This window comes from Prionailurus bengalensis, chromosome F2 (genome assembly GCF_016509475.1).
Source record: "Prionailurus bengalensis isolate Pbe53 chromosome F2, Fcat_Pben_1.1_paternal_pri, whole genome shotgun sequence".
NCBI classification, from domain to species: Eukaryota; Metazoa; Chordata; class Mammalia; order Carnivora; family Felidae; genus Prionailurus; species Prionailurus bengalensis.
In genome coordinates this window covers 65,602,210-65,613,179 of record NC_057353.1, presented here as the reverse complement: position 1 = coordinate 65,613,179, position 10,970 = coordinate 65,602,210, and positions in this window count along the sequence as shown.

Below are 10,970 nucleotides of genomic sequence, written 5' to 3'. Positions count from 1 at the left end.
CCTGAGTATGAGGATCATGTTGGGCATGAAACACACAAGGGAGGAATGTTCTGGCACCAGCACCACATGTGGTCACAATAACTACAGAGGGTGAAATCCAAAAAAAAAAAAAAATTATTCATTATGCAAAATAAAATTCTGTGCTGAAATGTTGCATGGCTTCCATAAACAATTGTATTATTTGAAAAATAACAGAGCTGCATGCCTCTGATTTATGCGAAATTTTGGCTTGGTGCTTTTCTTATTTTCAAGAATTTTTAGTCTTTCTTTCATATTTAATTATTTAGTAAATTGAAGAATACCAAAGAAAGATTATTTTGTCCCACTGAGAAAATTTCAATATTACACAGTATATATTAGCTTCTCTCTCTCTCTCTTTTTTTAAACAGCAAAACAGAAACAGATTTATAGTTCTCTCCAATCTACCTCCCAAATAGCCAGAATAGCCAGAATCAACCTGGCAGTATGACAACCAAAATTGCTTTTCTAGTAGAATGTATATTCTAGGGGTAGATAACTGAAATAAACAAGAAATACATAGAAGATAACTTCAAAGCGTTTTCAGCCACGAAGAAAATAAAACAGTGCAGTGTGATAGAAAGTGATTTGGGTGTATTCATTTTCTGTTTCTGCATAACAGATTACCAGAAATTTAGCAATTTAAAGCAGCGCAATTTGTCAACTCACAGTTTTCCTAGGTCAGGAGTCTGGGCATGAGTTAACTGAGCCATCTGCTCAGGGTCTTCTCAGGCTGATAGTAAAATGTTAACTGGAGTTAGAACCTCATGTGGTGCTCAATCAGGAGATACTATTCCGAGTACATTCATCTTGATGGCCGAATACAGTTCCTTGCAATCGTAGGACTAAGGTCCTCATATTCTTGTTGGCTTTTGGCCGAAAGTAATGTGTTGAGGCTGCCCTCAGGTCCATGTCAGGTGACTCCCACCATAGACTCTCACCAAACAATTATTTCCTCCACAAAAACAGTAGAATATCTCTGCTTTCAAAGACCTTGCCTGGTTAGCTCAGGGCCACCCAGGATAATCGCCCTTTGGATTAATTTATAGTCAACTTATTCAGGACACAATTACATCTGTATACTTCCTTGTGCCAGATAACATAGCATAATGATAACAGTGATACCCCGACCTATTCACAGGTCTTGTGCATACCGAAAGACGGTAGATTATGCAAAGCTATAGGCAATTGTGGGTCATCTTAGAATTCTGACCACTGCCACAGTGGTAAGCCCACAACATTAACTAGCATAGTCAAGAAACACTTCTTAGGGCAGTAATATTTGAGTTGAAACTTGAATGTTGAAAAGAAGCCAGCCATATAATAATCATGGAAAAAATATTCCAGCAGAAGAAATAACTTGGATGAAGGCTTTGCTGTAGGAGATAGCTTTGTAGGTACAAGAAACAGAAGGCCCAAGTGCCAAGAGGAGAGAGATAAGATCATGAAGGACCATGCACACTTCAAACTGGAGATAATTAATAGGGCTGCATGACATGAGTCATATGAAATTTGAATTCAAATAGGAAGTATTAGGATGATTTAGGCAGTGAAGTCGCATAATCCATTTCTTTGCAAAACTTCAAAACCTTTCAGTTTGATTCTTACAGTCACTTTTTATGTTTAATAATTAAGGATTCTCACATGAAGGACAGTAACTACAGGAAACATGACTCATCACTCAGGAAAAAGAGTTTTTTACCGTCGTTGGCTTGTCGCCGTATGCTGCTCTGATTTCCCTCCAGGAAAATAAAGACCAAAAAAAAAGTGAGCATAGCTTTAAATTTTAATTTCAAATCAAACCATTTGCATAGTACATTTTTTTTTCAAGTTGCAAATGATTTTTCTGAGGCGGTTGAACTTTCTAAAGAAGGGAAGAAAGAATAAATATATTGAATCATTAGAGTACAGTATTATTATTTGTCTGCCAACTGGTTCCAGTCACTCACACTAATGGTATATCTGATTGAAAAAAAAAAAAGTTTTGAAAGTAAAGTAGGTATTTCATCTCCATGTGGACCAATAAAACTTCTAGTCTGGCTACTGACTTTTCAGAGTAAGTAAAGTATAGAGACCTGGAACCACAAACTAGATCTGGTTTATGACTTCCACCTCTTGAGAAATGGAATAAAAGGGACATAATTTACCTTAACACCATGAAAAAAAATTTAAAAACTGGTCAAAATTTGTGAAAGTGTAGTTCTCAGTATTTTGGACATCACACATTGAAGGACAATGACAACCAAAACATGGGAAACAAATGTGATGAATCTTATGATCGTCTCAAATTATTGCCTGGAGTGAGTTTCCAGACGGTAGGGCAGGAAGAGGGGGCCCAGGCAGAGCCTTGCTGTCTCCCTGAGTTGAGGAAATGAAGCAGGAAGTCCAAGAAAGATGAGATAGCAAGAGTCCACAGGGCAGAATACCAGAGAGGAGAAAGCTTAACAGAGAGAAAATCTTAGAGATTGGGGAAGAGCCTCCTTTGAGCACACAGCTGGATACTGATTAGCATGAGCACATGAGAAAAGTACCCAAAGTTGAGGGAAAAAAATACTAAAAGAATTAGGAGGAACCATACTGAGAGGTCACATAGTACCATTCATTAATAGTGCATGTTCCAACTAGTCAGAGCAGAAAATCTCGTAATAAACTGGACATTGGGTAGTATACTCAGAATAATTAGCCTTCAATAGTGGGGAAAATTAATCCTGTATTAAAGACTGCCTATTCTGGCCAAACAAGCTTTAAAGAGGAAAAGTCAAAGAAACAAATTCTTTTTTTTTTTAAATGTCTGTTTATTTATTATTTCTGAGAGAGTGATAAAGAGTGAGCAGGGGAGGGGCAGAGAGAGAGGGAGACAGAATTCCAAGCAGGCTCCACAAGCTGTCAGCACAGAGCCCCAGGCAGGGCTTGAACTCATGAACTGTGAGATCATGACCTGAGCTGAAACCAAGAGACGACGCTTAACCAACTGAGCCACCCAGGCACCCCCAAATTATTTTCGTATAACCTAACCACATCTCAATATAAAGCTCCAGAATATTTTTAGAAAGGCAAAAATCCAATACTCAAAAACAAGTTCACAGTTGTGGCATCCAATAAAAAATTAAAAGTTTACAAAAGCAGCAGGAAAATACAATCAATACTGAGGGAAAAAAGTCAATCAATTGAAACTGATACAAAATGAACACAGAATAAAACTGGTAGACAAGGACATTAAATAAGACATTATAATGGTAGTCTGTATGTTTAAGAATTCAGAATAAATATTTAAAATATAATAGACATAGAATACCAAAAAAGTACCCAAATTGAACTTTTATAGATGAAAAGTACAATGTCTTAAATGAAGAACACCCTGGATGGGATTAATGGCATATTAGACACTGCAGGAAAAGAGATTAGTGATCTTGGAGGTACAAGAGGAAAAACTATATAAAATGAAACTCATCGAAAAGAAATGACTAGAAAAATTGAGAGGATCAATGAACTGTGGAACTTTAAGAGGCCTAGTAATAGGAGGAATAGGAGTCCTCAAATGAAAGGAAGTAGGAGAGAGAAATAATTTTTTAAGTTTATTTATTTACTTTGAGAGAGAGCAAGAACATTAGTTGGGGAGGGGCAGAGAGAGAGAATCCCAAGCAGGCTCCCTGCTGTCTGCACAGAGCCTCGTGCAGGGCTCAAACTCACAAACTATGAGATCATGACCTGAGCCCAAATCAAGAGTTGGACACTTTACCGACTAAGCCACCCTGGTGGCCTGAGAAATAATTTTTGAAGAAATAATGGCTGAAAATATTCCAAATTTGTTGAAAATAGTCTATATATTGAAGAATTTCAATGAACACAAATGCCACAAGCATGAAGAAAATGGTAACGTGGTCAATTACAATCAAATTGCTTAAAATCAGTGATAAAAAGAAGTCTTAATGTAGCCAAAGAAAAAAAGAAACATTATATACAAAGGAACAAAAAAAATAAATAAAAACGTTAAAAAAAAGATGGAAAACATTATGTTAACACTAATCAAAGGAAGCAGAGCAGCTTAATTAACTTCAAACAAAAAAGATTTCAAAACAAAGAACCCTGCTAAGGGTATGGTTGGGGGAGGATTTCATAATGATAAATGGAACAATTCATCAGGAGGACATAAAAATCCTAAAACTTATGCCCCCAAACAACAGAAATTCCACATATTGAAGGAAAAATTAGCAGATCTTCAAAGAAGACATAGACAAATCCACGATTGGAGTCAGAGATTTCAAGATTACTTCCTTATTAATTGACAGAAAATGTACACAAAAAATCAGTACAATACATAACACTGGAACAGTACTATCAACCAACTTAATTGGCATTTACAGACCACGCTACTTAATGACAGTAGGATAAAATTTCTTTTTATGTGCACACGGAACATTTGCCAAGATAGACTATATTCTGGGCCCCTCTTCCCAAAAACTGGAAAGTGATTCAAGTAAAAAATTATTCTATTTTGTCACAATAAAACCAAATTAGAAATCAATAACAAAGATATGTGAAAAATCTCTAAACACGGGAAATTAAATAATATACTTCAAATAATAACCTATGGGCCAAAAAAAGATGAAAAAATATTTTTTTTTAATTCAGTATTTTGAACTCAATGAAAACAAATGTCAAAGTGTGCAGGACATTGCAAAAGCAGAATTAGAGATTAATTTGTAGCCTTAAATATCTATTATTAAGAAAAAATGTTCTCAAATCAGTGACCTCAGCTTCCATCTTAAGAATTAGAATGAAGTCGGGGTGCCTGGGTGGCTCAGTTGGTTGGGCGTCCGACTTCAGCTCAGGTAATGATCTCACAGTCTGTGAGTTCGAGCCCATCAGGCTCTGTGCTGACAGCTCAGAGCCTGGAGCCTGTTTCAGATTCTGTGTCTCCCTCTCTGTCTGCCCCTCCCCTGCTCGTGCTCTGTCTCTGTCTCAAAAATAAATAAAAACATTTAAAAAAAATTTTTTAAAGAATTAGAATGAAGAGTAAATAAAATCTAAAGTTAGCAATAAAGGAAATAATAAAGACTACAGTGGAAATCAATGAAATAGAAAAAAAATAGCAAATGTTAGAAAAAAAATCCAAAACCAAATAAAAAATAAAAAATGGGTTATTTAAGGATATCAATATCCTTAAATCAATAAATCTCTAGCTAGATAGATTACATATAAGGGAGAAGACCCATATTACCAATATTACAATGACAGATGGAACATCAATATGGATGTTATGTATATAAAAAAATTTGATGGAATATTATGTACAACTTTATGCCAATAAATTCAACTACTTAGATGAAATGGAAAAATTATTTGAAAAACAATAAATACAAATACAATCAGGAAAGAAGACATAGTTAAGTTGTATAGCCTATTTTTATTAAAGAAGTTGAGTTGTAGTGAGAAATTTTCCCACAAAACTCCAGGTTAACCTGTTTTAATAGTGAATTACACCGAGTATTTAAGAAAGAAATAACACAATTTTGCAAAAATTCTTCCACAAATTTGAAGAAACATCTCATCCCAAATCAGTCTGTGAGGCCAGCGTTCTTCTGATATCAAAACCAGATGAAGAAATAAGAAGAAAAATAAGCTAGAGCCTTATATCTTCCATAAATATAAATCCAAAAATTGTAATACGATTTTGCCTAACTCAAATCGTATATAAAAAGGATAATACATCACGATCAAAATAATTTTATCTCAATAATGCAAGATTGGCTTACTATCTACAATTTAAACTTCATCACTTTAATTAACCATAGTAACAAGCTAAAAAAAAAAAAAGATCATCTCAAAAATGTAGAAAAATATTTGTCAAAATCCAACATCCATTCCCGAATAAAAAGACTCATCGGGGCACCTGGGTGACTGTCAGTTAAGCATCTGACCAGCTCAGGTCATGATCTCATGGTTTGTGGCTTTGAGCCCCATGTGGGGCTCTGTGCTGACAGTTCAGAGCCCAGAGCCTGCTTTGGATTCTGTGTCTCCCTCTCTCTCTACCCCACCCCTGCTCACACTCTGTCTCTCTCTCTCAAAAATAGACATTAAAAAAATTTTTTTAGGGGTGCCTGGGTGGCTCAGTCGGTTAAGCATCCAACTTCGGCTCAGGTCATGATCTCACAGTTTGTGAGTTTGAGCCCCGTGTCGGGCTCTGTGCTGACCGCTCACAGCCTGGAGCCTGCTTCACATTCTGTGTCTCCCTCTCTCTCTGCCCCTTCCCTGCTCATGCTGTGTCTCTCTCTGTCTCAAAAATAAACATTAAAAAAAATTTTTTTTTTAATTTTTAAGCCTCATTAACCTATAGGTAGGAGACACATTCCTTAATCTAAAAAAGGGCATTTATGAAAATCCTGAAGTTCACACCATATTTTAGTGGTGAAAAACCCAAATACTTTCCCCTGAAAGTCAGGACCAAGGCAAGGATACTCAGTCTTATCACTTTTATTTGATATTGTATTAGAGGGTTTAGCCAGTGTAATAGGTCAAGAAAAAGAAAGTGACTTGGTTGTATATATATGCAGAGTAAAAAAGGCTTGAATCTTCTCCTGAAGATCAGGAAATGTATGTGTATGAACTTTGGTCCCCTTTAGAATAAGAGAGATCTTGGCCTCACCCCTAATTGTTTTTTTTTTCCTTAAAGTAGCCGAGGTAAAGGTAGAGGAGGAGAAAGGTGGAGGAGGTACAGTGGGTGAGAGTGGCACCCTCGCAGTAGGCAAAGCATGGTTACTTTGTGGTTTCCAGCAGCATGGCAACCATACATGATTTAGTATTCAAAGGTACTTTCTCTTTCTCTCCTGTTTAAAAAGCAGAAAACTATCAAGAAAAACAGAGTCAGAAAGAACAAATGCCTTTAGAGAGAAAAACAGAATTTATGAAGTAAACTATACTACAGGTATTAGTGTATGGACAATACTCCTATTATTTTCATTCTTATTTAATCATATCTATCCTATGATGCAGGCATTACTATCCCCACATTTCACTTCCAAACCTTAATGTCACAGAGATCATACAATGGCATAGCTAGAATTGGAACCCGGGTTTTTACTGCAGTTCCCTTGCCTGTTCTCATACACAAACAAACATCTTGCTATCCATGTCAGTGTTCTCGATCAGCTCTCTCTAGCCAGCTTTAAATATGTGTAATTACTGCCTCTAATGTAGCTATTTGAAAGTAGTTTTGAAGTTCAATGAATTAGATAATACATATTAAGTCATATATGTGTGGGTTTTCCAATATCCTTCTCAAATGTTTAGCCTGAAATAGAATCCTTGAAGAATAGTATTTTTATATTCCATTGCTATTATAGTACAATAATTTCTATAAATATCCTTGGTCTGTGTTGTGCCTTTAATAGCTTAGGAATATGATACAGAGGATATAAATCATACATTGGACATAGTAACATTATAGAACACCCCAGGTAACCTGCTGGGTCAAACACAAGATTAAGTGTCAAGAAGCTTGAGTGAAATATCTCTTGATATCTGATGCTTATTCTCTCCTCTATTTTCTTTTCTTTTCTTTTCTTTTCTTTTCTTTTCTTTTCTTTTCTTTTCTTTCTTTCTTTCTTTTCTTTCTTTTCTTTCTCTCTCTCTCTCTCTCTCTCTCTCTCTCTCTCTCTCTCTCTCACCATTTAAGCCTTCTCTTCAGACAACTTCTTTACCATCTTGGCTGCTTCCATAGCTCCATCCCTTAGCATATCCACCAGTACAAGCACTATGAGTTCAACCTTGTTTCACCATGAGAAATCTTTCATTTCAATTACTCCAAAACACTTGCATTTCCATCTTGAGCCTGTCTTTCGAACAGTCCTTATTAATTGGAATAAAGATGAAGGCAACAAACATACCAGGCATTTAGGAAGATGCTAAATAAACTAAATAAATATGAGTTTTGCCTGTTTCTATTGCCTTGAAAAGTTTATTTCACAATCTCTTCTGTCACTGCATTATGAACTAAAGGAGAAAAGAGAAAACTAGTCGCACTTAGCACCTCCTTTCTTTTTGCTTCAGATTTCCCATGGATAGGAGGAGACACTGATTTTTTTAGCTTATTTATTTATTTATTTGGAGAGAGAGAGCATGGGTAGGGGAGGGGCAGAGAGAGGGGGAGAGTGAGACTCCCAAGCAGGCTCCACACTGTCAGTGCAGAGCCCAATGCGTGCCTCAAACTCACAAACGGTGAGATAATGACCTGAGCCAAAATCAAGAGTCAGGCGCTTAACTGACTGAGCCACCCAGGTGCCCCAAGACACTGATGTTTTTGAACAAGATAGAGATAATTTTATAGACTAGGATCAGTAGTCCAGCTAACAGACTTAAAAGACGTGAATGAATTTATTAAGAGTATGCTGAGTACAGAAGCCCTGTATATACTTTATCTCTCATCGTACTTAACTATTCCCTTTGTTTCTATTATCTGAATTTAACAAATAAAGGAAAAGAGAACCAGCGACTCAGAGAAAAATCACCCAAGTGAGCACGTGGCAATGCCGAAATTCAGAATTACAAGTCTGGCTCCTCAAACTCTTATTAGAAACATGACCTTTGGCATGCTGCTTTAAGCTTCAGATTTCTCAGCCGAAAAGAAAGGTGGGTGGTGGTCACTCACTCCCTTCTCCAGTATTTACGGGGCTGTTATATGGTGAACACGTGCCCTGGATAAAATAGTTAAGCCAAACATAAAAATGACCTGTAGCCTAATAGGATTATTAAGGCATGTTGGGATGACAAAAGACGAGGGATGGTCGGGGAAGGAAGACTTCCCTGAAAAACTTGATATGAGCTCACAACTGAAGGATAAGAGGAAGTTAACTAAATGGGCCCTGAGAAGATGGGCAGGATTCCCTTGGAAAGTTCTGACAGAGAAAATAGTGGGAGCAGCTGCTGAAGGCAGGAGGGGAAGGGCTTTTTCAAGGGCCCGAGTGTTGTCAGTGGAGTTGGATGGAGCATAGGGACACAGATTTCCATACCCAACTCCTCCTAACCAGTGTGGTTGTTCTGTGGTTTGAAGTCAAAGACTGACAAGGCCAGCCAGCGGGAAGTGCTTTGTAAATTAGAAATCACGATGTTAATGTGAAGATTGTGGGAGTTTTGCTGGTTTCCTATTTTAAAGTCTATAACATTTCCCCAAAACCATTCTTAAAGTCTTAGCGAAGAGTGCAATCTTCTCATGGCATGAAATTGGGGTTTACAGAAGAGCTTCTGTTTCATCATTGACAGAGCTGGAGACAATTCTCAACAGAAGTTAGCCTGACTCCTGGGCGAAAATGTGCTTCAGAGCATTAAATACACAGTCCCCTGGCTGTTTCTAAAGAAGCCACCCTCAGACTGACATATGCATTCATAGTTTGATTAATCGTAAGTGTGTGCTTCTTGGCTGAAGAGGGAAAGAACCTGAGAAACCCCGGCTGTCTCCCAGGACAGAGAATAGAGGAGGATTTTCCACAGTGGAAAGCAGGAGAGGGAAACCTGTCAGCTGGTGACTGATGGGTGGGAGTTGGGTGACCCCGTGGCAAAACATTACTAATTCTCATGTGGGAGTCCTGCCTACCTGCCTTCTGGGTTTGCTTCCTAAGGAGGACCAGACCACACCCTGTCTACATGGCAGGAGACGGGGGATGGGGACCCATCTCCTTCCGGATCAAAAACCGTCTTCTTTCACTCAGGACACCTGAGAACAATTGCCTGATAGATACAGGTACCGCAGAGGTGTGGCAAAGCTCTTAAGACCCCAGACTTGACAGCATGGGTGGTGTATAAGTCCACTGTCCCATACCACTTGAAATGTTGAATGTTGCTTAGAAAGATCGTTATCTCTTCATTAACTCAGCTCTCAAAGGCAGCGCTGGGCCAGGAGACATGTACCAGTGAGGGCTGTCACTCCCGCTCTGCCACTCTACTTCAGTTGTCACCAGGCAAGCAATTTATCAAACCCCCAGAACCTCAGGATCCAGACCTGTGAGATGTTCAGCTAGAAAATTCCCTTCTAACTATAAATATAAATTCCTTATTTAGATTGCTCAACTTTCAGTTTAAATGAAAATGAAACAAGGTACATAAATGATACTAATGTAATAAGGAAGGTTACCCTTTTGTAATGAAAACAAAACAAAACAAAACAAAACAAAACAAAAAAACAGATGAACAAAACACAAGTACTTCCTAGCAGAGACAGCCTGGCTTCTGAAGATGAGGGTGAGGGAAACAAAAAGTCACAAAGTGAGGTTCTAGAACTCTGCCCCTGATAAACCATGTGCTCTTTCAATCTCTGGTTTTTGGCCTGGGATTGAGTGTCCTCAGGTGGGAAGGAATATCGTACCATAAGAACAATATAAGGACAATAGTCCAGACATGTGTCTGTAGCATTGAACATTCTGTAATTATCATCTGTCATCTCAGTCCTTCACACACCATCTTTGTAATAAGGATGCACACGACCCATTAGGATTTCTCCCAGGTCACAGTGTCCCCTAGTCCTGATGTGGCACAAACATACCTTAATCCGGGGTCCAGTGCTGTGGCTGTCCGGTGAAAAGAGCCATATAGACGTAGAAGTCCTACTCCCACAGGGCAAGAAGCTGTTTGACTTGCCCATAAGAAATGAAGGTGAGGACATCAGGGAGGAACACAGTTAAGTCCAAGGGGGCACTGTAGTGAGGCTGACTCCTGGTGACGGTGGGTCCCTGTACAGCACCATAGCCCTCTGCCCCTCCTCCCCGACCAGACCTGCTTGGCACCCTACCTACCTGCATTCTATCTCCCTCCCTGGGTTCCCAACCCACCTTATCTATTGTAGCCTCTCTGCATTTTTCTCCTTACCACCTTATATTACTGCTACTTCCAAGCCCCTTGTTAGAAGGAGGTGGTCAGAGAAAGGGGACCGCAGTCACTGTGAGCAACATAGACAGAACCAG